Here is a 25,842-nt window from a genome sequence, read left to right as displayed (position 1 = left end):
ACACGAACAAGGATAATCACCGAGTGTTCAAACGATGACGTCCAAGTCTTGAGGACGGTCAAAAATGGGGTGTCTACAGTTGCCCCTCTTTGACAGAACTCGAAAGTCATAAAAATGACGGGAGTGAATTTCAACGCCCAGAGATGACCCATTTTTGACAAGGCCGAAGACTTAGACAAAGCATACAAGTAGCATACAAAGATATGCGCCTGAGGGCAGGGGCAAAATGCAAGACAACGCACAAAGCCGAGCATAACTTATGATCATACAAGAAACATAGGGACGTATCCCAGTGTTTCGGAAATGTATAAGCATTGGAACGTATTCCAAATGGTCTTAACCAAAGAGGGAGAAGCATAGGGACATATCCCAGTGTTTCGAAACGAATGAGAAACATAGGGACGTATCCCGGTGTTTCGGAAAAAGAAGGAGAAACATAGGGACGTATCCCGGTGTTTCGGAAAAAGAGAAGAAACATAGGGACGTATCCCGGTGTTTCGAAACGAATGAGAAACATAGGGACGTATCCCGATGTTTCGGAAAAAGAGAAGAAACATAGGGACGTATCCCGGTGTTTCGAAACGAATGAGAAACATAGGGACGTATCCTGGTGTTTCGGAACGAATGAAAAACATAGGAACGTATCCCAGTGTTTCGGAAAAAGAAGGAGAAACATAGGGACATATCCCGGTGTTTCGAAATGGTGTGAGCATTGGAACGTACTCCGAACGCTTTTAACCGAAGAGGGAGAAACATAGGGACGTATCCCAAAGGTTAGGGACGTATCCCAAGGGTTAGGGATGTATACCAAAGGTTAGGGACGTATCCCAAGGATTAGGGACGTATCCCAGAGGTTAGGGATGTATCCCAAGGATTAGGGACGTATCCCAAGGATTAGGGACAAGGAGGAGAAACATAGAGACGTATCCCGGTGTTTCGACAAAGGAGAAGAAACATAGGGACGTATCCCGGTGTTTCAGAGAGGAGGAGAAACATAGGGACATATCCCGTTGTTTTGGAATGGAAAGAGAAACATAGGGACGTATCCCGTTGTTTCGGAAAAAGAGGAGAAACATAAGGATGTATCCCGGTGTTTCGGAAAGAGAGGAGAAACATAGTGACGTATCCCGGTGTTTCGGAAAGAGAGAGAAACGTAGGGACGTATCCCGGTGTTTCGAAAAGAGAGAGAAACATAGGGACGTATCCCGGTGTTTTGAAAAGAGAGAGAAACATAGGGACGTATCCCGGTGTTTCAAAAAGAAAGAGAAATATGGGGACGTATCCCGGTGTTTCGGAAAGAGAGAGAAACGTAGGGACGTATCCCAGTGTTTCGGAAAGAGAGAAACGTAGGGATGTATCCCAGTGTTTCAAAATGAGAGAGAAACATAGGGACGTATCCCGGTGTTTCAAAAAGAAAGAGAAACATAGGGACGTATCCCGGTGTTTCGAAAAGAAAGAGAAACGTTGGGACGTATCCCGGTGTTTTGGAAAGAGAGAAACGTAGGGACGTATCCCGGTGTTTCAAAATGAGAGAGAAACAGAGGGACGTATCCCGGTGTTTCAAAAAGAAAGAGAAACACAGGGATGTATCCCGGTGTTTTGAAAAGAAAGAGAAACGTTGGGACGTATCCCGGTGTTTCGGAAAGAGAGAAACGTAGGGACGTATCCCGGTGTTTCAAAATGAGAGAGAAACATAGGGACGTATCCCGGTGTTTCGGAATGAAGGAGAAACATAGGGACGTATCCTGGTGTTTCAGAAAGAAATGAGAAACATAGGGACGTATCCCAGTGTTTCGAAAAAGAAGAAGAAACATAGGGACGTATCCCGGTATTTCCGAACAAAGGAGCGCGCAAAACAATGCAATGCAGGTGCACAAGACAGTGCGATAAAATGCAATTTCTATACAAGTATGGGGGCATTTTCTATGCAACATTAAAAGCATATTCTATGCAGAAACATAACGATGCACGACACGCATGCAACCGAAGTGTATATGAAAGTTCACATTCTATGCAATGGAAGGGCACCAAAGATGTACTCTGGTGCCTCCGATTTACCTTTCGGAGGACTTGGCAACAAAACTCTGCTCGAAAAAGGGACACTCTGTTTACATTGGCGAGAGATAACTTCTGTTGCTACTTTAATTGCCATTCTGACTTGAAGCAGGCTTAAGCTTGGAGTAGAGACACACTCATTCTTCGGAGCACTAACAAGGCCTGAAGAGGTATATCCAGAGTACAATCACGGAATTTGCTGAGGGTGAAACACAATCAGATGCTTCGGTTTTCCCTCTTTTCTTTTGCTTTGCAGTCTGGAAGCCATATAGCTTCAGATAGATCCTGATTTTACTGTTCTCACATGACTTGGGTTGAACCCTGCAGTTTTGGAAAGAACAAATTCCCTTTTTTTGCACAAATGTGGAGAATGGCACAACACTCTGAGCACACAACAAATCATTTTTTGAAATTGAAAAAATGAGTTCTCGACCAGGTATTGAGCCTACGACTGAACACAGCGAAAAAGACTCAACAACGAAAAACAAAAGGTAAACAACCTAAACATATCGAGACACGCTCGGAATGACTCAAATCCAGAATCGAGACAAACAAAACAAGGGACACGACACACAGACGTGTTACAAAGACGAGAGACCTCTCAGCGCACGAGGAGCCAGTTTCTCTGGGTATTGTTTCCCACCCTTTTCTCATTTGTGATTCTCACGTCACTCTGGCACTCAATCTCTGTTTTTCTGAAAAAGCCCTTTTCTCACTTTTTCTCTCAGCGCACATCTCTCTATTCTTCAATCTCTCATTTTTTATCCCTCCCCTAGGTAGTTGGTGGATAGACAAGGAGTTACGGGCTCTTGCCCCTAGCATTCTGCTAGATTCTATTCTTCTGCTCATAACAGTGATCTTCTCCCACGGAGAGGTTGTGATGCGGCTGGATGTGCAGCAGATTTGCAATTGACATCGGTTGACGATGCTTTGCTGGGGAGTTTGGATGTGATCAGATCTGTCCAGATGAGGGAGTGGAATATCTTGATCCTTTCCAGTTTGTGCTTCGCACTTGGCTCGATACCTCATTGCTCAAAGGATGTGAGAGCCTTCTGCCCTTTTGTGGTCAGCTTCGGGGGTGCCCTTCTTGGCAGGTAGAGTGCTCTTTCTAGCAGGTATGTTGATAATAGGGGAAAGACAGGACACCTGACTCAACTGTGCCCTTAGTTCATCATTTTGACCATTTTTTGTTTTGGTTTTCTACTAAAACAATTTTGACCGATATGAGAGTTAGATTAACACACTTATTCGATTTTTGATTTGAAATCATGCAAGTCAGGCTATGAGCACTGAAAATTTTTCTTTTTTGGGTCCAAGAAATGGTCCAGTTTTTGGAAAACATGGAACAATTTTTGAGAAAATTAGTCAACCTCAGTAAAAATTCTCAAAAACTATTTTTGCAAACGGCCGATGCTTAACAAGCGCAGATCTTACTCTTGAGACGTACAACCTCGGATTTGGACGAAAATTGCCCCCTTGCTCGAAGAGAGCTGCATGGCAACGGAAAGTTGCCCCTTGTTTGAACAGCACCGCAGTGCATTGAATGGCAACGGAAAGTTGCCCCTTGTGTGAATGGCACCGCAGCGCATTATAATCAGTCCTCGAAGCGATGATTGCAACCGAACTCTCAGATACAGAGAAGGCAAAGATTATCAGAACCATTACATGGACATGATCGAATTTGAAGTGTTTTAGGGCTGGACTTCAGAATGAAGTTGCCTACGTATCCCAAGGATGGGAATCAAGCCTTACGTAGTTCGGGGTAAGGTACACTCGGGTATTATCCTCTCATTTTTAGGCTCTAACGTTTGCCAAGGCGCCCATTGCGGGTTTTCGACCATGCGAGCTTTGTTCTTCTTTTCTTTTCAATTTTTTTCATTTCTTTTTCTCTTCTTTTTTTGCATTTTTTTTTCTTTTTTTTTCTTTTCTTTTGCAATTTTTTTTTTGCTTTTTTTTTTTGTATTTTTCTCTTGCTCTAACTTTTGCCTGGGTCGCCCTTCTGGGTTTTCGGCCCAGCGAGCCTCTCAAAGGGTAAAATTGTAACAAGTCCATGCCAAATGGTTTTAGGGTTTTGAAGCCATCCGTATCCCGGAGAGTGGCTGTTGTATTGATTTACTGAAGGATCCATCTTCGGCTCTTCGAGCATATCTGACATTTTTGCCCCTAGTTTGAGGGGGGGCTTCTGATCTAGCTTTACAAGCTTCCTTTGATCTGATCTTCTTGATCTAACTTTGGTGCCTCTTGTTCGAGGGCTGCTTCAAAATGGCCACACAGGCCTCACGTTGTGGTTGACCGTTGAACGTTCTAAACTCAGGTTCAAGGTTTGAAAGTGAGGGGTCGAATCTTGAGGCTGAGAGCGATCCTAAGCTGCACAATCTCAAGAGCAATCCCACACAAGTCTTCACAGGACCGCGCAAAATATTTTTTGAAATTTTTTAAGAAAGCGACAAATCGCTCGCGCCGAAGGCAGTGTAGAACCAATCTGGATCAAGCCAAGGTCCTTCTCAGTACTCACATTAACAAGCATGATCTCAATCATTAAGGGCTTAACATGCCTCTCTTTCTCTCAATTGATCAAGTTTTGCAAAACCCGAGGAATTCCTTCCTCTTCATTTTTATCACAATGTTTCAAAAAAAACGTTTTGGAAAACTTAGGTCGATGCAATGAATTCAAGGCACAGAAAAAGACACAGCTTCTAGTCAAATACTGCCATCTCATTTAGAATTCCTGGCACAACTGGCACACGGCAGAAGCAAACACAAGAGTGTGAAAATCACTGCTTTTCCATTCAGATCTGTTGGCGTAACTGGCTCCAAGGCAGAAACAGACTAAAAAAAAACAGACACAAAACAAGCAAGTGATGTCCGAGGTAACACCCCCGGAATCACCCGACTCTAACAAAACAGGACTGACTCGATACAACAAGACAGACCCGACTGACTTAGTACGAAAAGACTGACTCTATACAAAACAACAAGACTGGCCCAATACCCAAGTCAGGAAGCACAAAACTAACATTCGCAAATGCTCAAAATAGTGCGTGCCATACGCCACATCTGGAGTAAACTGAGCGCCGCCCGCAGGTGGTTCATCCCTCGATCACATCACATTATCCCCCACAAGTTCACTGATCAAGTGCCGATAGACTTTGCAGGACTTGGTGCGGGGATTACCCTGTTGTCAATCAAATTTTGTATCTCGTGGCGGAGACGGACGCAACTGTCGGTGCAATGACCGATTTGTTGATGGAAAGCACAGTACTTAGCCGGGTTATGCTTTGCAGGGAGAGGATCAGGTAGAGGCCGTTGTTCTAATGGTTTCAAATGTCCTTTCCTGAGTAGGATCCCTAGGGCTTTAGACAAAGGCATATAGAGTGAGGTGAAAACCCTCTTGCCTCAGGGTAGATAGTCTGAAGTTCGGGGGTTTGAAGTGGATGTACCAACAAAGGGGGTGGCTGCTCTCGGTGTGGTGGTGGCGACCATGCCCACGTCTGAAGTCCTAGCAGCTGCATCACCGCTAGTGGTTGCATTCGGACTGTGGGTGAACGCCCTCCTGGGCTGCTCCTTCTCCTGGTCAATGAGGCCCTGCTTCATGGCATCCTCGATCTGTACTCCCATCTCATGCAAATCTGAAAAGGTAGGGAAGGGGAGCACGATCATTTTCTGCATTAGCTTAGGCTGGAGATTGCGCACAATCATCCGGATTTGATCCTTATCAGTAGGCCTTAGATTCATCATCGAGGCCTTCGCCTTCCATCGGGCCACGAATTTCGAGAAGCTCTTTGTAGGCTCCTGCCTTGTCGTCTCAAGATCACGGGTCGTAATCCCGATTTGAGTGTTATAGGAGTACTGTGCAATGAACGCTTCAGCCATCTCATCCAGTTTCTCTTGACATCATCTTCTAGTTTTGCATACCAGATGGCCGCTACACCTGACAGGGTCCGACCAAATAGTGAAAGCTTCTGTAGTCTGGTGAGGCCCATTGGCCTTAGAATATCTGAAAACAGTCGCAGGTGCACCATGGGATCCCCAGATCCGTCAAAACGATCAATTTGTGGCATCTTAAACCGATCTGGCAGCGTCACGGCTGCGTCGGTATATTCGTCCTCAATGTCCGGAATGGACTTCACACCTTGAGATTTCTTGAACAGCTTTTCATGCTTGCTCACTTTTAATGCCATGGGGTCCACCTCGGACTCGAAGGGAGAATCCGGTTGATTGATAGGAGTGGGTGCCTTGGATAGTTGAGGTAGAATCGAGGGCGGAGCCGGCCCCGTTGGGATGTCTGTATCCTCCTGAACATTCTGAACATTCGCCGTCTCCCCGGGTATTGGGACTCTTGGTGGGGGAGGGACCTGGTGTGGAGCAGATTTTCCGGTTTGCTGTTATAACCGGGCAATTAACTCTGCCTGTTGAGCCATGACCTCGGCCTGTTGTTTGGCAAATTCGGCTTGACGAACAGCGTCCTGCTGCATGGTTTTCCTACTTTCTTGGAGTTGGCGCACCATCTCGTCCATTCCTGCCATACTGCCCTGATCTAACTGATCTATCGGTATATCTGTCTTTGTGGTAAAAGCCGATATCTCAACCCAACTGCACGCAGGTGAGATGGATAATGACTGCTGATCCGAAGACTGTTGAACTAATGATCTGTGCCTGACTGGCGTTTTTACCCTGTCTCTGGTGAAGGAACACCGATTGCCCTTGAACTGAATCTTTGACCCGACAAAGTCTATCAGTACAAATCCAATGTACCCGGGGGATAGTGGAGCCTTCTGAAGCTATGGTTCCCATACTACCTAGCAAAAGAGAAAACAGACAGCACCTCAGCCTGATTTCGCCAAAACAGATATGAGCATAGTAGGATGACTGTGCCCTTCTACTGAATTCTGCCCCAAAATTCTGCCTATAAACTGATACCCTCAGGTAAACTGAATCCCAAAATACTGAACTGGTGCCTGCAGGCCTGATGCCCAAACTTGCAAACTGATACACGCATTCCCTGTAGAGGCCAACTCTAAAGCACATAGCAGATAAGTGAGAGCCAAAACACCCCTATGTTGGGGGAAGGTTTCCCTGTCCTATTTTGTCAGGAGCTAGGGTTTCACTACGCACGCAGCGGTTTCAAACAACCTATAATCGGGTAAGCAACCTGTCCTGGCTTGGAATGGTCACTATGGATCCAAATATGCACTAGGTCGAATGGTCGAAAAGGATGCCCCGGTAAAAATCGGGGTTTGTGTTCCCATACTGTCAGAGCCCATAACCGTTTAGCCTTATGGTCATGCCTTGACACGACAAGCCTCCGGCAAACCGTTCAGGAATGGCAGATGGCAAACACGGTGTCCTAGGCGCACAAATGCACATGCAATGCAAAGAAACACATAAGTACAGTCAAAACAAGATATCATGAGCTCGAGTCAAGTTCTCTATTATCCCCAGCGGAGTCACCAGAAACTGTAGCACGTCCGCGAGGGACCCGGCTACAGTTCGGACTCGATTTGTGTCACGGTTCTTAATCTGAACCAAAGAGTCCAAATCTGGCAAATCGTTTTGAGAAAACAGATTTTTAGAAAAAGAAGTGCCAAACATGGACTGTTTTGCTAGATACAGAGTCGCCACCTAAATATTTTATTTTGGGGAATTTAAGAAACCCTGACTCGGTGCCAAAGGCCACGTGTCCGTCATCACCAAAGTTGCCTCGACTCGGGAACTTGGGTTCGATTGGGGAAGGCCAGCTATGAGCACCCCCGCTCGCCCGATCAAAGATCGGCCTCTACTAACCGTGATATCTTGTTTTGAAAGCATTATGTGTTCTTATTCCAGTTATTAGCCTAGAATTACTATGTTATGCGCACAACAAACAAGTATAGACCAAATCGCCTAAATTGGAACAAAACATTTCATGTTTGTTTTGAAAAATGGTTTGCTACTCGCAAATAGGCTAAAATGCGAGTTTTGCCACCTTCGAGCGGGCTTTTAGAAAAACATGATTTTGCCACTATCTAGTGGGCTTAAAACTCACAGTTTTAATGCATTTTTCCAATTTAGGTAATTCAACCTCCATCCACAGGCATTCAAGCAGTTATATCACATAAGCAGCTAGCCTCATGGTAATCATGCTATTATGGCAACACTCACACGCATGCGGTATGCTAAAGCATAAATGCTTACCGAGTACTCCGAGCCAAAACAGAAACTAGTTAGTAATCATATGCATGATCCTAGTTCATGTTAAGATGGCTAATGCAACACATGCAAGATGCAACTACAATAGGCTCGGCTAATTTATGGATGACATATGATGATGGTACAACTAACACATATTCAACTTGGAATTGACATACAATGCAGTTAGTATGATGCACCGAGCCCAGTGCATGCAAGAAAAATGTATGGATGCACGCATGCATAGCATAAGGTATGCTAATTTGAATATGACCTAATACTAACCATCAAAAGCAGGTAAGTAAAAGGGAGAAAGAAGTGGGGGTTGGAAGACATGCACACACGCACCCACACTTATTACATATTCGCCCTCGCTCGGAGGGACCAAAAGAATAATACAAATTAATTAACCTACAAGCTAATTAATTATTACACACCAATTAATTAATTAACAAATTAACTAATCTAATGAAAGCAGTAAACGGCCTCGGGAAGAGGGTCCAATGCAATGCGCGCTCGGCTCCGCTCGGAAAGTCATTGCCATGCACAAGTTTGCCTCTACTTTGACTGTTCTACTTCTCCGAAAATTGCACAACTCCCAAGGTTGCTTCTCTGAGTGTTGTGGGACACTACCGGCTGAGTGAGATCATCACTGGGCAAGGGAAATGATCACCGGCCACAAAATTGATCCATCAGCCAACACTATTTGCCGGTCGGCACTGAAGATGGCCGGCCGGCCAAATCTTCCTGCAGAGACTGGTTTGACAGCAGCAGAGGACAAAACATGGCATGGCAATGCATTTCAAGCAAATGTGTGCACAACCACACCCCTTATCATGTTTATGACTCAAAGGGGGGCGGTACTCGATTCTCGGACCACCAATCGCGCACTTCAATGCGTGATGGCCAAAAAAACCAAGTTGTGCATTTTGATTTCAAATGACATGCAAACCAAATAAACACATAAAGCCCAACCTCTATCATGGTGATTCAAGAGGCAAGGCATGCATGCAAAATGCTATACAACCTAGGCATGGAAGCTAAGTATGCAACATGAACATGTGAATATGTATAGCATGCAACAATCATGTAAAATGGAACAAGGATGTGACAATATGCAAGACAAGCATGCAACATCATGCAAAGATGGACTCAAACTAATATAGGTAGCTCTCAAGCATGCCAAAATCACTGGCCAAAATGATGTAACAAAGGCATGAAAACTCACACACAAGCATGCATGCACAAAGGCCTAAACATGGAGCATAAGCTATCAACTCTCCAAAGCATGAAGAGGGATGGAAAATGCAAGTATGAAAGGATGGAACATGGACTGAAATATGGTCTCCAATGATGCCAAATCATGAGAACAAGCCAAGTAAAGCATGCTAGTGACACACACACCCAAGGCTAACAAGCTAGAATGCAAAGAGGCTATACAAAGCATGGCAAGCATGACCAAAACGACACCAAACAGAACTTAAACATGTTAAAACATGACTAAAAACTTCACAAAGCTAAGCCAAAACATGCAAGCATGGTGGTCCAAATGCAAGATGCCTTTCTAGGCAAAATAAAGGAATGCAGGGCAAGTGTAAGGTGCATGCAAGGGACCATTAAACCAAGCAAAGACAGTAACATGGTATGTCAAATAAGCCCCAAAAACCCATGGAAACAAGGTCCACACATGCTAGAATGGGGCGTTCCTTTGAAAGGCCAACAAGAGGGTTACTCTACACATGCAATAAGGACATTCAACAAGACCAAACCAACTCTGGAAATGGCTTATGGGGGTCCTAAAACCCATTGAAAAATTCTTGAAACAAGGCTTGGAAGCATGCAAATAGGAGCCCCTTTGGAAGGCCAAAAAGGGCAACAAACAAGGCAACAAGGGAGAGGGTCACCGCTCTCCTTCTTAGGACCTCAAACCACAATCCTCACCACTGAAATCCCTCAAGATTTCAGTGGTGAGGAGGCCCAGACAAGGTGGTCCCGGAGCTCACCAAAATCACACAAAAATGGGGCCAAACAAGGCCTAAGAGGGGGTAAACGACCCCAAGCACAAAAGTGGTCTCAATGAAGTATCTTAAACACAAAAAAAATAGAGAAGTTTTTTATGTTATACACAAAGCCCAAATCTGCAAGCAAGACAGGCTAAAAGGGTATGCAAAAATAGGGAATAAAGAGGGTAAGAAGTTACCTTTGAAGACCAGCAAGAACCAGTAGCCTTTAGGTCTCAAAAACCAGTCCTCAACCTCTGAAAACAACCTTCAAGAACCTCCAAGTGATGATGGAAGTGTGTGGCTATGAAGTGGTGTGCAATAGGCCAAGAACAAGCCCCTTTCGGACTCTCTAACCCACACAAATGTAGAGAGAGAGGGAGATATATAGAGGGAGTGATATATATATATCATATATATCTGATTTTTCTAACCCTTAAAATGGAAGGAGAGGCTCTCCTTATATAGGCCAAGGCAAGGTGCCAAGCTTCTAAGAGAAACTAACAAGTTTCAAGCTTCTTCAAGAAGCTAAAATGGTTCAAGCTTCTTGGAGAAGCTAAAAAGGGCCAAGCTTCTTGGAGAAGCTAAAAAGAGTCAAGCTTCTTGGAGAAGCTAAAAAAAAGGTCAAGCTTCTTGGAAAAGCTAAAAAGGGTCAAGCTTCTTGGAAAAGCTAAAAAGGTTCAAGCTTCCTCAAAAAGCTAAAAAAAGGTTCAAAAGGTTCAAAAGGGTCAAGCTCCCTCAAGAAAAGGTCTCGGCCAGGAAAAGTGGCCGATTGATCAAAAACAGTGGCCGGCCGACCAAACACAATGCCGACCGACCATCAATAGTGTCGACCGGCCATCACCAATGGCCGGTGGCAAGGAAACAAGGCCGGTGGCCTTAAGCCATGGCCGGCGAGGTGTGGGGATGGCCTACAGGCTACTTCCCACCCTCAGAAGCAAAACAACAAGGTGCCGTTTGGTAACACTTACGTTTTCAGTTTTCTATTTATATTTACAAAATTTTTAAAAACTCAAATACAAACTTGTTTGGTAAATTTTTAATTTATAAATCAGAGGTCTCAATTTATGAATTTGGCCATAAAATATAAACTCAAAAAATATGTTTTCGTTTTGAGTTTTGAGTTTATTTTTTTTTACCACCCAACACTAGCCATCACCCGCCACCATTTTTCACCACCGTCTTCCGCCACCACCACCTACCACCCACCCCCCACCACCACCTGCCACCACTACTCACCATCCACCTGCCACCACCATCCACTACCACCCATCTGCCATCCACTCGTCGCCGCCGCCACCGCCACCACCACCACCCGCCACCCACCACCGCCACCTACCCGCCACCACCACTCACCAGCCACCTGCCACCATCATCCACCACTCGCCACCACTAGCCACCCACCACCACCAACCACCTGCTACCCACCCGCCACCACCACCCACCACCACCACCACCACCATCACCCATCATCCACCCGCCACCTACCTGTCACCGCCACCCACCCACCACCACCACCCGCCACCGTCACCCACCCACCCACCATCAGCACCCACCACCTACCTGCCACCACCTACTACCACCCGCCATCCACCACCACCACCCGCCACCACCACCCATTCGCTACCACCCGCCACCGTCACCTACCCACCTGCCACCACCATCCACCACCCACCACCACCACCCACCTGCCACTCACTCACCGTTGTCGCCACCACCACCACCACCACCCACCACCCACTTGCCATCCAGCCGCCACCACTTGCCACTACCATCCACCGTCCGCCGCCACCACCACCCGCCACCTACCCGCCACCACCCACCTGCCACCACCAGCCACCCACCACAACCAACCACCAGCCACCTGCCACCCACTCGCCACTACCACCCACCACCCACCACCCACCACCACCACCACCATCCCCATCACCCGCCACCCACTTGCCACCTACTCGCCACCCACTTGCCACTACCACCCACCACCCACCACCCACTCACTACCACCCACCCATCCACCACCACCACCACAACCACCCCCCATCCGCCACCCACCTGCCACCACCACTCACCACTCGCCACCACCACTACCACCACCCACTCGCTACCACCCACCACCCGCCACCGTCACCGTCACCCACCATCACCACCCGCCACCACCTACCACCACCGTCATTCGCTACCCACCTGCCACCACCACTCAACTGCCAGCACCACCACTACCACCCACTCGCTACCACCCGCCACCGTCACCCACCACCACCACCACCACCCACCACCACCACCCGCCACTGCCACCCACCCACCACCACCCGCCCGCCATCCGCCATCCGCCACCCACCCACCACCACCAGCACCACTACCACCACCCACTCGCTACCACCCGCCACCGTCACCCACTCACCCACCCGTCACCACCCGCTACCCACCACCCACCGTCACCACTTTCCACTACCGTCTTCCGCCGCCACTTGCCACCATTTGTTATTTCTCACTCTTTTTTATATTTTAAAATTTTTTAAACATTTTGTCAATTACCAAATGCATTTGTAGTTTATGTTTTTCTAAAAATAAACAAAAACCAATTTATAAATTTTTTGTAAATATAAACTGAAAACGTAAACGTTACCAAACGGACCCCAAGTGTTTGGTGCAAAACCAGACACAAAACAGTCGAGTCGAGAGATCCTGAGGCAGGGCGCGTAGCCGAGACCTCCGGGAACTCAAGACGAACATGAACAAGGATAATCACCGAGTGTTCAAACGATGACGTCCAAGTCTTGAGGACGGTCAAAAATGGGGTGTCTACACTCGCCATTTCTCTGGAGTATGAGTGTATCTCGACCCCAAGTGTAAGCCTGCTTCAAGTCAGAATGGCAATTAAAGCAGCAGCAAATGTTATCTCTTGCCAACATAAACAGGGTGCGCCCTTTTTAGGCTGAGTGTGTTACAAAGTCCTCCGAAAGGTAAATCGGAGGCACCAGAGTACATGTTTGATGCCCTTCCATTGCATAGAATGTGCACTTTCATATACATTTCTATTACATGTGTGCCGCGCATCGTTATGATTTATGCATAGAATATGCTTGCTTTCGATTCTGCATAGAATATGCTTTCAATATTGCATAGAATATGCTCCTGTTTCTTGCATAGAAAATGCCCGTATCTTTTGCATAGAAAATGCACTCTTCCATACTTGCATAGAATATGCATTCACTCGCATTGTCTTGTGCACTTACACTTTGTATCTCACTAGCACTATCTTGTGCATCTTGTGGTTGTATCTCACTCGCACTATTTTGTGCATTGCATATCACTCGCGCTGTTTAGCGTATCGCACTGTCTTGTGCATTTCAAAATCAATCGCGCTGTTTAGCGTATCGCACTATTTTGTGCATTGCATATCAATCGCGCAGTTTAGCGTATCGTACTGTCTTGTGCATTTCAAAATCAATCGCGCTGTTTAGCGTATCGCACTATTTTGTGCATTGCATATCACTCGCACTGTTTAGCGTATCGCACTATCTTGTGCATTTCAAAATCAATCGCGCTATTTAGCGTATCGCACTATTTTGTGCATTTCAAATCAATCGCGCTGTTTAGCGTATCGCACTGTCTTGTGCATTTCAAATCATTCGCACTGTTTAGCGTAACGCACTGTTTCGTGCAATTTACTTTCGCGCCTTCTTGCGCATCGCACTGTTTTGTGCATCACATTGTTTCATTCGCGTTATTTTGTGCACCTTACTTGCATTTTGCATGCATTCCATCGCGCTATCTTGGGCACCTCACTTGTACTTGTTAGTACATTGCATTGTTTTGAATACAAACTGGCTTCGCGTAGCGTATAAGTCCAATTGTCAAAGTCTTCTTTCATATCATTTGCATCCTGCCCCTGAACTACGCTGGTTTGATTCCTTGCAAAGGGATACGTAGGCAGCCTGCGGGCACAACCATTCATTCATTTGTATTTTGTTTGTTTGTCCAAGTCTTCGGCCTTGTCAAAAATAGGTCATCTCTGGGCTTTGACATTCACTCCCGTCATTCTTATGACTTCCGAGTTCTGTCAAAGAGGGGCAACTCTAGACACCCCATTTTTGACAGCCCATAAGACTTGGGCGTTACTGATGGTTTACTTGGTGATAAAAGGTGTGCAGGGCAAAGATCCAGTTTCTTTGGCAAGGAGAGAGACAAGTCTCAAATTCACACCACGTTTTGGACGAAAGCTATTTTGGATGGTTTTTAGACTTTAAAACCCTCTCTTTCAAAACTTTTTTTGAAAAAAAGTTTCTGCGATGTTCCGAGGCTCGCATTTTGTCAAACGTTGCGTTTTTCGGTAAACCGAGCAGGGACGAAGTGGAAATGAATGAAAGAGAGATGAAATCTTTGAAAAATCTTTCAAAACACCTTGCTTAGGGGTTTGAAGTTGAAGAAAGGAGGGGAAGAGAGAATAAACTAAGTTGGAGGAGAAGACAGGCATGAATCTGGGTAGAAAGGAGTCGAGCAGTCCTCGCTGAATCGGGCTTATTAATCTGCATACTTGGATTTTAGCTATGGGGCCACCACCATCAGAAAGCTCACTTCTGGGGCTTCATTTTTCACTCAAGAATCTCTTAAAGCCAAGTCCGGGTGGGGGAGATATGATCAGTTGAAGTTGGGCATCATCCTGGTTGGATCGAATTTACGCGGCTTCACCAAAAAGGGCATAACTTTTTGCACAGGAGGAATTTTAATGCAAGGTTTGCGCCATTGGAAAGATAACTTCCGGGGCTTCAATCTAGACACCCACCGGCCACTTTTTGACCTTGGCAGAATCTGTCGACAATCTATTTATCCGACCGGCAATTTATTGTGCCGACCGGCCATTTATTTTAGCCAACCGACCATTTTTGATGGCCGACGACCTTCCGGAGTATTTTACAGATTGAGTGGATGCCAACTGTGCCAGCTGGAGGGCACAGACTGGATCCTCCATACACGTGTATGGAGGATCTTTGCTCTTGGTTTGAAGCTTCTAAGAGAAGCTTTAGTCTCTTGGCTTTATTAAGGAAGCTCTCCTTTTCCTTATACTAGGTTAGAAAAACCAGCTGGGATTGATATATGCATCCCTCCATATATCTCTCTCCATATCTCCTCCATTTTAGCTCCAAATTGCTTGGTTCTTGGCTCCTTTGCACACCAAACCCTAGCCTAGCACTTCCATAATCACTTGGAGGTTCTTGGAGCTTGTTTTCAGAGATTGAGGACTGGTTTTTGAGACCTAAAGGCTGCTGGTTCTTGCTGGTCTTCAAAGGTAACTTCTTATCCTCTTTATTCCCCGTTTTTGCACACCCTTTTAGCTTGTCTTTATTGCGGATTTGGGCTTTGTGTATAACATAAAAAAGTTTTGTTTTTTTGTGTTTAAGATACTTCATTAAGACCACTTTTGTGTTTGGGGTCGTTTGCCCCCTCTTAGGCCTTGTTTGGCCCCATTTTTGTGTGATTTTGGTGAGCTCCGGGACCACCTTGTTTGGGCCTCCTCACCACTGAAATCTTGAGGGATTTCAGTAGTGAGGGTGGTGGTTTGAGGTCCTAAGAAGGAGAGGGGTGACCCTCTCCCTTGTTGCCTTGTTTGTTGCCCTTTTTGGCCTTCCAAAGGGACTCCTATTTGCATGCTTCCAAGCCTTGTTTCAAGCATTTTTCAGTGGGTTTTAGGACCCCCATAAGCCATTTCCAGAGTTGGTTTGGTCTTGCTAAATGTCTACCTTGCATGTGCTTAATAACTCCTTGCATGGCGCTCTAAAGTAACTCATCATTTTTGCATGCCATGGTTGCATATCAGTGGTTATTTGGGTCTATTTTCACATGTTTTATTCACTGATTTTTGATGGTTTTGTGAGATTCCATGTGCATAATATACTTGCCATACAACCCATGCTTGCTAGTCAAAGTTGCATGCTATTTTAGTCCATCTTGCTAACATCTTTTGGCCATGCTTTGAACTGATTTCATGCATGTTTTGGACTGCCTTAGCACTGTTTCCATGCCTCATGGTCGAATAACGCTTTTTATGCATGCTTGTAGTGCAACGCCCATGCCTAGCTTTGAGTTTTGAAGCTTCTTGCATGCTTAAATGGTAGTGTTTTCATGTTTTGGGGTCATTTTGGAGTCATTTGGTATGCCATTTCAGATCTGGAACATGCACCATTGTATGCCATATTTCCTCCTTGCCATGCTTTGGTAGAGTTGCATTTTTGTGCCTTAAGCTTGGTTAATACATTGTGCATGCATTCCATGTATTTTGTTGCCTCACTTGCATCAATGTGGCCACTGTTTTGGACCTAGTAGAGAGCTATCCAAATTAGTTTAAGACCATCCCTTTGGCATGTTGTTGCATGCTATACATGTTTGTATGTTTAGGTACTTAGTTTATTAACATGTTGTATGTTTAAGTGCCATTGCATTTGGCATGCTCCTTGTGCTGAGTTGCTTTGCATATTTACATGTGTTATGCCTTTCATGTTGTTGTATGCGTGTCATTAACATTGATGTTATATGCCTTGTATACTTACTTGTTTAGTTCATGGCCCCTTGCACATGGTTTTGTTGTTTGCATGATCATGTTGCATACTTAGCTCACATGCCTAGGTTGCATTACATTGGCATGCATACTTTGCCTCTTGAATTGAGTATGATAGAGGTTGAGTTCATTGTTTGTTTATGTGCATTTCATTCCACATTGAAATTGCACACTTTGGTTCTTTGGGCCACCACGCATTGAAATGCGCGATTGGTGGTCCGAGAATCAAGTACCATGTTCCTTTGAGCCATAGACATGATAAGGAGTGTGGTTGTGCACACATTTGCTTGAAATGCATTGCCATGCCATGTTTTGTCCTCTGCTGCTGTCAAACCAGTTTCTGCAGGAAGATTTGGCTGGCCGGCCATCTTCAGTGCCGACCGGCAAATAGTGTTGGCCGATGGATCAATTTTGTGGCCGGTGATCATTTCCCTTGGCCGGTGGCCATTCCCCTCAACCGGTGGTGTTCCACAGTGTGCAGAGAGCATATCCTGGGACTTGTACAATTTTCAGAGGAGCAGAGCAGGGAAAACAGAGGCAACTTGTGCATGGTGGCGGATTTCCAAGCAGAACCGAGCACGCATTGCATTAGACCCTCTTCCCAAGGCTGATTTTATTGCTTAATTAGCTTAGTTAATTTGCTTAGCTAGCGAATTGTCTGTAATAATTAATTAGCTTGATAGTTAGTTAATTGTATTATTCTTTTGGTCCCTCCGAGTGAGGGCTAATTTGTAATAAGTGCGGGTGCGTGTGTGCATGTCTTCCAACCCCCACTTCTTTCTCCCTTTTACTTACCCACCTTGATGGTTAGTATTAGGACACGTTTAATTTAGCATACCTTATGCAATGCATGAGTGCATTCATACATTTGTCTTGCATGCACCGGGCTCGGCGCATCATTCTAACTGCATTTGTATTTCAATTCCAAATTGAATACGTGATTAGTTGTAGCATTTCACATGTCATTATAGATTAGCCGAGCCTATCTTAATCACATTCTTTATGCGTTGCATTAGCCACTTTAACATGAACTAGGATCACGCATGTTTGCTAACTAGTTTATTGTTTTGGCACGGAGTACATTGTAAGTATTTATGCTTTAGCATACCGCATGCGTGTGAGTGTTGCCATAACAGCATGATTACCATGAGGCTAGCTGCTTAGGTGATATAACTGCTTGGATGCCTGTGGATGGAGGTTGAATTACCTAAATTGGAATAATGCGTTAAAACTGTGAGTTTTAAGCCCACTAGATAGTGGCAAAACCACCATTTTTAAAAGCCCACTTGAGGGTGGCAAAACCTGCATTTTAGCCTACTTGCGAGTAACAAGCCATTTTCAAAACAAACATGTAATGTTTTGTTCCAATTAGGCGACTTGGTCTATACTTGTTTGCTGTGCGCATAACATAGTAATTCTAGGCTAATAACTGGAATAAGAACACATAATGCTTTAAAAATAAGATATCACGGTTTGTAAAGGCCGATCTTTGATTGGGCGAGAGAGGGTGCTCATTGCTGACCTTCCCCAATCGTACCCAAGTTCCCGAGCTGAGGCAACTTTGGTGATGACGGACACGTGGCCTTTGGCACCGAGTCAGGGTTTCCTAAATTTCCCAAAATAAAATATTTAGGTGGCGACTCTGTATCTGGCAAAGCAGTCCATGTTTGGCACTTCTTTGAAAAATCTGTTTTTTCTCAAAATGATTTGCCGGATTTGGACTCTTTGATTCAGATTAAGAAACGTGACAATTCGAGAGTCCGAACTGTAGTGAGCCCAAATGAACAGAACGGGACTCATCCTCCCGGGGCGTTCGGGGACGTCTACAGTTTTTTTCAAGCACATAGTGGGATATATTATTGGAAAGTGCAATTGCTTTAACTAGGTTGATTAAATTTTTATATTTTAGCTTTCATGTTGGTAAGTTTACTTATCTTAGAGCCTGTGATTTGAAGGTAGTCTTTTTAGTTAAACTAGGTTTCTACGATCAATTTTCCATCACACATCCTACTTTTTTTGGCACGTCCTTTAATAGATTTTAGTTTTTTTTGGTTGATGATTTCATTGTCTAGATGATTTAAGATTATTCTAAATAACAAATATAAGTGGTAAACGAATATTGCAAGACTGGTCTATCTATTTATTTTCCTTTCTTACAATTCTTGTATGCTTTACCCTGCCTCTACAAGCATATAATTGATGAAGGCTGAGGTTTTTACTTCTATTATTTTGAAATTTTATGCCATATCGATCACAATCAATCTCCTGTGTTAATTAAGTGGCCACTTTCTTCTTTGTTTTGTGGTACACTCTTATTCCTTCTTCGAAAAATTTAAACAGTGTGGAAAATAGTATAAGTGAAGTTGTTGCTCCTACATTGGCATATAAACTTGTGGGGGTCGAGAAGAGGGAATCGTAGAGATTTCGGATAGTCGAACCTCGGAGAGTCGAGATTCGAAGCACTCGACAATTGGCTCGCAAGCTCAAATCCAACCCTATTCGGCCAAATAACCAATTAGGCAAGGGGCCGAGTGAAGGTTGGTCTATTATAAAATGTGCCGAATATGAGTTGGAAGTGGATCTAATCACGAGGCCCATGGAAGAAAAGATATAAATAGAAGAACATCAGCCAGAAAGAGGTATGTGAGAATTGTTGTGCTTAACTTAGAATACAAGCATTCTTGAGTGTGGATTCTGACTTGTCCGTCAAAGTGCTAATTCCAGCACCCCCGACCGGAGTGTTTATTCCTCTTCAGGTGACTATCAGCGGATCTCGAGCGCTTCCCAATATCAGAAGAGTATTTTCAAACCACATCTCCACAAGATTCTCCGACAGTCACTGTCGACCTTATACCGCAAGATGAAACCACTCCAACAAACATGCTTGGAACAGAGACTATCGCCGCAAGACGTGCCTTGAATTTCGCCTCACCCTCGACTTCGGAGCACGAAGCAATGCAAGCGATCCTGCAAGAAGCAAAGCAAAATGAACAAAGATTAGAGAACATGATCACAGAGAACGAACATCTCTGTCAGGATTTGGCCTTGGAGGTGGCGAAGTCCAAACAATCTACATACCAAGGCCCGGGACGACTCGTGAGGACTGCTGGTCGACGTTCTCGAGCTCGACAACAAGATATTGATAGCAACTCCGACTCAGTATCCTCGGAGCCCAAGAAGAAGGGACGATCTGAAATTTTCAGTTCTTCTAAAGAGAGTCCCCGTACAAGGCGTAAGCGAAGAAGAAACAGCTCGGATGACGATCCACACGATCCTTTTGAATGACGGATTGCAAAGGCAGTGTTACCTAAGAAATTCAAAGCACCGTCATTCACCTTGTACGACGGTAAATTGGTACAAGATGGCCGACTATAACGGTATGTCCGAAAAGGCAACCCAACCAAAGTAATAGCCTTGACACAGGATTCACATGCGCTCCGCGTGATCCACATGATACACAGCCTGCCAATGTCATCAGCGGTGCACGCGATTCAGTCGAAGTCTAACCCTCAAAAGCAACTCACTTCGGCTAAATAGCCCCATGAAGCCGAGGTTATCACTTTTGATGATTCAGATTTGGTCGGAGTAACACTGCCCTACATTGATCCCTTGGTAATTGAGTTACGCGTAAACCGATTCACAGTTGAGCGTGTACTCATTGATCCGGAGAGCACATCGGAGATTATGTACTACAAGACATTCACCAAACTCGGCTTCTCTGAATCGGATCTCTCTCCGGCCCCTTATCCACTATTCGGCTTCAATGCCAATCCAGAGTACCCGTTGGGGAAAATCAGACTTCCCGTTCAAGCAGGCTCCCGAACAGTGGATGTGGGATTCTTGCTCGTCAAGCTGCCGTCGCCGTATACTCTCATTATGGGGCGATCCTGGTTGCATACTATGCGAGCCGTGCCCAGCACCTATCATCAGCTGCTCCGCTTCCCTACAGAAAGCGGTATTGAGCAAATCCGTGGCTCCTAGAAATCGGCACAAGCATGTTATCTCCTCGCTGAGAAAACGCCAAAGAAACTACAGTTGAATTCCATTGAGTTGCCAGATCGAGAAAGCCACGACGATGTCGGGCGGCTCCCAAATGAAAAGGCAACGGAGGGCTTGGAACGAGTTTAAATCGATGGAAGCCCAGACAAGTTCTTCATGGTCGGCGCCTCCTTGAATCAGGCTGACAAACAGCAGCTAGTATCTTTCCTGCTCAGCAACCTCGATGTCTTTGCATGGACTCCGTAAGAGATGACGGATATAGATTCGTCAGTTTCACAGCACCATTTGAATGTCGATCCTAAGTGCAAGCCGTTCATTCAGAAAAGCTGGCGGTCAGCCGCAGAGCACACTGCTGCCATTGTTGAGGAGGTTGACAGGCTGCTTGACGCCGGAGCAGTTAGGGAGGTGACCTACCCTACATGGCTCTCTAATACAGTGGTGGTAAAGAAGAAAAATGGGACTTGGCGAGTGTGCATCTATTTCACGGACCAAAACAAAGCCTGCCCAAAGGATTGTTTTCCTCTTCCCAGGATACACCAGCTTGTAGATGCTACGGCGCGCCATCAGCGTATGAGCTTCCTTGATACCTATAGAGGTTATCATCAAATCGCTATGCATCCGGAGGATCAAGAGAAAACTGCATTCCTCACCCCAAGAGGAACCTATTGCTATAAGGTAATGCCTTTTGGGTTGAAGAATGCAGGGGCAACCTACTAGAGACTGGTCACCACCATGTTCAAGGAGAAACTCGGCAAAACTATGGAAGTGTACATTGACGATATGGTGGTTAATTCCAAAGAAGAGCAGAATCATATAGCCGATCTAGAAGAGACATTCGGCATCCTACGCAAATATGGAATGAAGTTGAACGCTTCCAAATGTGCGTTTGGTATCGGCTCTGGAAAATTCTTAGGCTACATTGTCAACCATAGAGGAATTGAAGCCAACCCAAGGCAAATCACAGCAATCCTGGAGCTCGGCTCCCCTCGTTCAGTAAAGGAGGTTCAAAAGTTGATGGAGATGGCTGCCGCACTCAACAGGTTTATCAGCCGGTCCACAGATCGCTGCCGACAATTCTTTCATACACTACGGCAAGGCAAGGCCTTTGAATGGTTCGCCGAGTGCGAAGCTGCTTTCAATGGCCGAAAGACCTACCTTCGCTTAGTACCACTCCTGACAACACCCTCTGCTGGAGACCCGCTCATTTTGTACCTAGCAGTTTCTGACCGAGCCATCAGCGCCGTATTGATAAAGGAAGAGATGGGGGAGCAGCGGTCAGTGTATTATGTGAGCAAGGCAATGGTTGACGCCGAAACACACTACCTTCCTTTGGAAAAGCTCATCCAAGCCCTAGTTATGGCAGCAAGGAAGCTCATGCATTACTTCAAGGGACATAGCATTGGGGTGCTAACAGATTATCCTCTCCGATCAGTACTACGCAGTGCGGAAGCATCTGGACGTGTTTCAAAGTGCGCTCTAGAACTTGGCCAGTACGATATTCAATTTCTACCCAGAACCTCAATCAAGGGACAGGTGCTTGCCGACTTTATCATCGAATTCACAGGGGGCCTTACCGACTTCAAATCAAATGAAATTCGACCGAAGCCGAACTGGAGGATTTATGTTGGGGACATTTAGCAGTTGTACTGTGATGGATGGTCCAATTAGGGGGTAGTGGAGCTGGAGTTGTAATCATGACCCCTGACGGCGCAATAATTGAGCAGGTTGTCCAGCTCGGCTTCAAAGCATCAAATAACGAAGCCGAATACGAAGCCCTTTTAGCCGGTTTGCGGAATGCGCATATTCTGGGTGCTCGGCGCCTGCTTGTGTTTTGCGACTCAAAGCTGGTGATCAATCAGCTAAAGGGGGAGTACGCGGCAAGAAACGACCGTATGGCGGCCTACATGAAAACGGCCAATTCCCTGTTGACAAAATTTGACCATCATAAGTTGAACCAGATAACACGTGATCAGAACACCTATGCAGATACCTTGGCTTGCCTAGCGTTCGCAATCAATTCAAAGATTAAATGGACCATTGAAATAGGATTCATCCCAGAGCCAAGAATTGGCCCTTTGGAGGAAATCCAAATCAACGTTATAGAATTTGCACCAAGTTGGATGGATCTCATTGTTGCATTCCTATCTTCTGAACAACTCCCAGAGGACAAGAAAGAAGCACACAAGCTGCGAAACAAAGCCATGTGATACTACTTGAACCCGCAAGGAAGGTTTTATAAAAAGTCACTCTCTGGCCCATATTTGGAATGTTTGCACCCGGATAAAGTCGGGGAGCTTCTGACTGAAATACACGAAGGCAGTTGTGGAGCCCATTTTGGCGGACGCTCTTTGGCCCATCGAGCTATAACGCAGGGGTATTATTGGCCAACAATGAGAGTAGACGCCGAATGTTATGCAAAAAAGTGTGAACAATGCCAAAAATTCTCTCCGCTAAACCATCTTCCTGTTGAAGAGTTGAACTCAATCACCAGCCCTTGGTCGTTCGCCCAGTGGGGGCTTGATATCGTAGGACCATTGCCGAGGGCCCCAGGGAACAAGCGATACCTGATCGTCGTAACAGATTACTTCACGAAATGGGTCGAAGCGGAGGCATTAACACACATCCGAGATGCTGACGTTAAGCGCTTTGTGTGGAGGAACATCATAACACGATTCGGTATTCCCAGAGCTCTTATCTCAGACAACGGCACCCAGTTTGATTGTGGCGTATACCGAGAGCTGTGCAGCAAATATGGTATTCGGCCTTACTTTTCTACGCAGGCTTATCCCCAAAGCAATGGCCATGCCGAAGCCTCTTATAAATCCATCTTCGACGGCATCAAGAAGAGGCTGGAGAAAGCCAAAGGCTGATAGGTCGAAGAATTGCCGAGTGTACTGTGGGCTCATCGAACTACACTGAGAAGATCGACTAGAGAAACGCCGTTTGCCCTATGCTTTGGAATCCAGGCAATCTTACCCCTAGAGATTGGCCACCTGACACTCAAGTCGCAAGTCTTTGATACGGGCTGAAACGACATGATGTTGGCTTTGGATTTGATTCTAATCGAAGAGCGAAGAGACCGAGCCCTTGCATCAATGGCACGGTACCAACAGCAGCTGGCAAAGTCACGTAATCAACGGGTTCAGCTGCGCTGCTACACACCAGGAGAATTGGTCCTGAAGAAGGTGCTTCCAGCTGACAGGAAATCGGCCAATGGAAAATTGGGTCCTAATTGGAACGGCCCCTACCAGATTGATTCAATCGCCGGAGTAAGGGCATATCGGCTTAAAGACATGTCAGAAAGGAGTCTGCCACGACCCTAGAATTCCACGCATTTACGCAAATTTATCATTAACCCGACTTGTGGGACATGATGCTTGCTCCACTCTGTTGGCTATGTACATCTCTTTTTCTGTAATATAAGGATTCCCATTCACCTACTACAAAATCTAGTTCAAAGATGTTCCGATTAAAGCTTCCGGATTCGGAGCGCCCCTCATGGATATCATGATTGGCCAATTAAAGTCTCCGAATTCGGAGCCCCATCGGCGAATGACGTCTTTGGGCCGATCAAGCCTCTAAATTCGGAGCCCTTCGTGGATATCACGATTGCCCAATTAAAGTCTCCGAATTCGGAGCCCCATCGGCGAATAACGTCTTTGGGCCGATCAAGCCTTCGCATTTGAAGCGCCCTTCGTGGATATCACGACTGGCCAATTAAAGTCTCCAGATTCCGAGCCCCATCGGCGAATGACGTCTTTGGGCGGATCAAGCCTTCGGATTCGGAGCGCCTTTCGTGGATATCACGATTGGCCAATTAAAGTCTTCGGATTCGGAGCCCCATCGGTGAATGACGTCTTTGGGCGGATCAAGCCTTTGGATTCAGAGCGCCCTTCGTAGATATCACGATTGGCCACTTAAAGTCTCTGGATTCGGGCCCCATCGGCGAATGACGTCTTTGGGCCGATCAAGCCTCCGGATTCGGAGCGCCCTTTGTCGATATCACAACTGGCCAATTAAAGTCTCCGGATTCGGAGCCACATTGGCGAGTGACGTCTTTGGGCCGATCAAGCCTCTGGATTCGGAGTGCCCTTCGTGGATATCCCAATTGGCAAATTAAAGTCTCCGGATTCGGAGTCCCATCGGCGAATGATGTCTTTGGGCGGATCAAGCCTCCGGATTCGTAGCGCCCTTCGTGGATATCACGATTGGCCAATTAAAGTCTCCGAATTCAGAGCCCCATCGGCAAATGACGTCTTTTGGTCGATCAAGCCGCCGGATTAGGAGCGCCCTACGTGGATATCATAATTGGCCAATTAAAGTGTCAGGATTCGGAGCCCCATCGGCGAATGACGTCTTTGGGTATCACAATTGACGTCTTTGGGCCGATGAACCCTTCGGATCGTGCATAACACAATGTCAATTAAATCAGGTCGAACAATGTCCATACAATCATCTGAAATACGTTTATTCAAACATTTATATAATAAAACACATGCAATCACGTGTGTGCCGAACACAATTTATACAAAACACTGAAAATAAAATGCTTTTTCATTCGACCAACCAATAAGTACATAATTTTAGACACAATCTGCGTTTGAACATTTATAACGAGTATTTTTATTCGGCGTCTCCCTCATCATCACTCTTTTCAACTTCAAAGGAAAAAAAAGGCAAATGATCACGATGATCCAGGCCACATAAGTTGAAATCGACACCCTTCGCTCGGAGAGCCTCCGCGGCCTAAAGAGCCGCGATCCAACCATGCTTAAAACCGCGATTCTCGCATCGACAGACCTCCTCAGCAAGTGTCTCTTTCGTTTTGTCGATCCCAATCTTCCGGTCATCATGGAAACCCTGCTCGTAACCCTTGGCCCTCGCATTTGCTACGGCAAACATGCCTGCCGTATCTCGATCGACGATGGCATGACTCAATAGCCGTTGGGTCACCCTCTTGTCCACAATCGGGTTAGACTGACCCGTAGCATGCGGGTCGGAGACTTTAACCTTCCTAAGCTCCCTAAGCTCGCCCTCGGCCTTTTCCACACGAGCCTCCGAACT

The sequence above is a fragment of the Camellia sinensis genome, chromosome 9, assembly GCF_055761805.1.
Source record: "Camellia sinensis isolate YWXY chromosome 9, ASM5576180v1, whole genome shotgun sequence".
NCBI lineage: Eukaryota > Viridiplantae > Streptophyta > Magnoliopsida > Ericales > Theaceae > Camellia > Camellia sinensis.
This window is presented reverse-complemented; position numbering follows the sequence as displayed.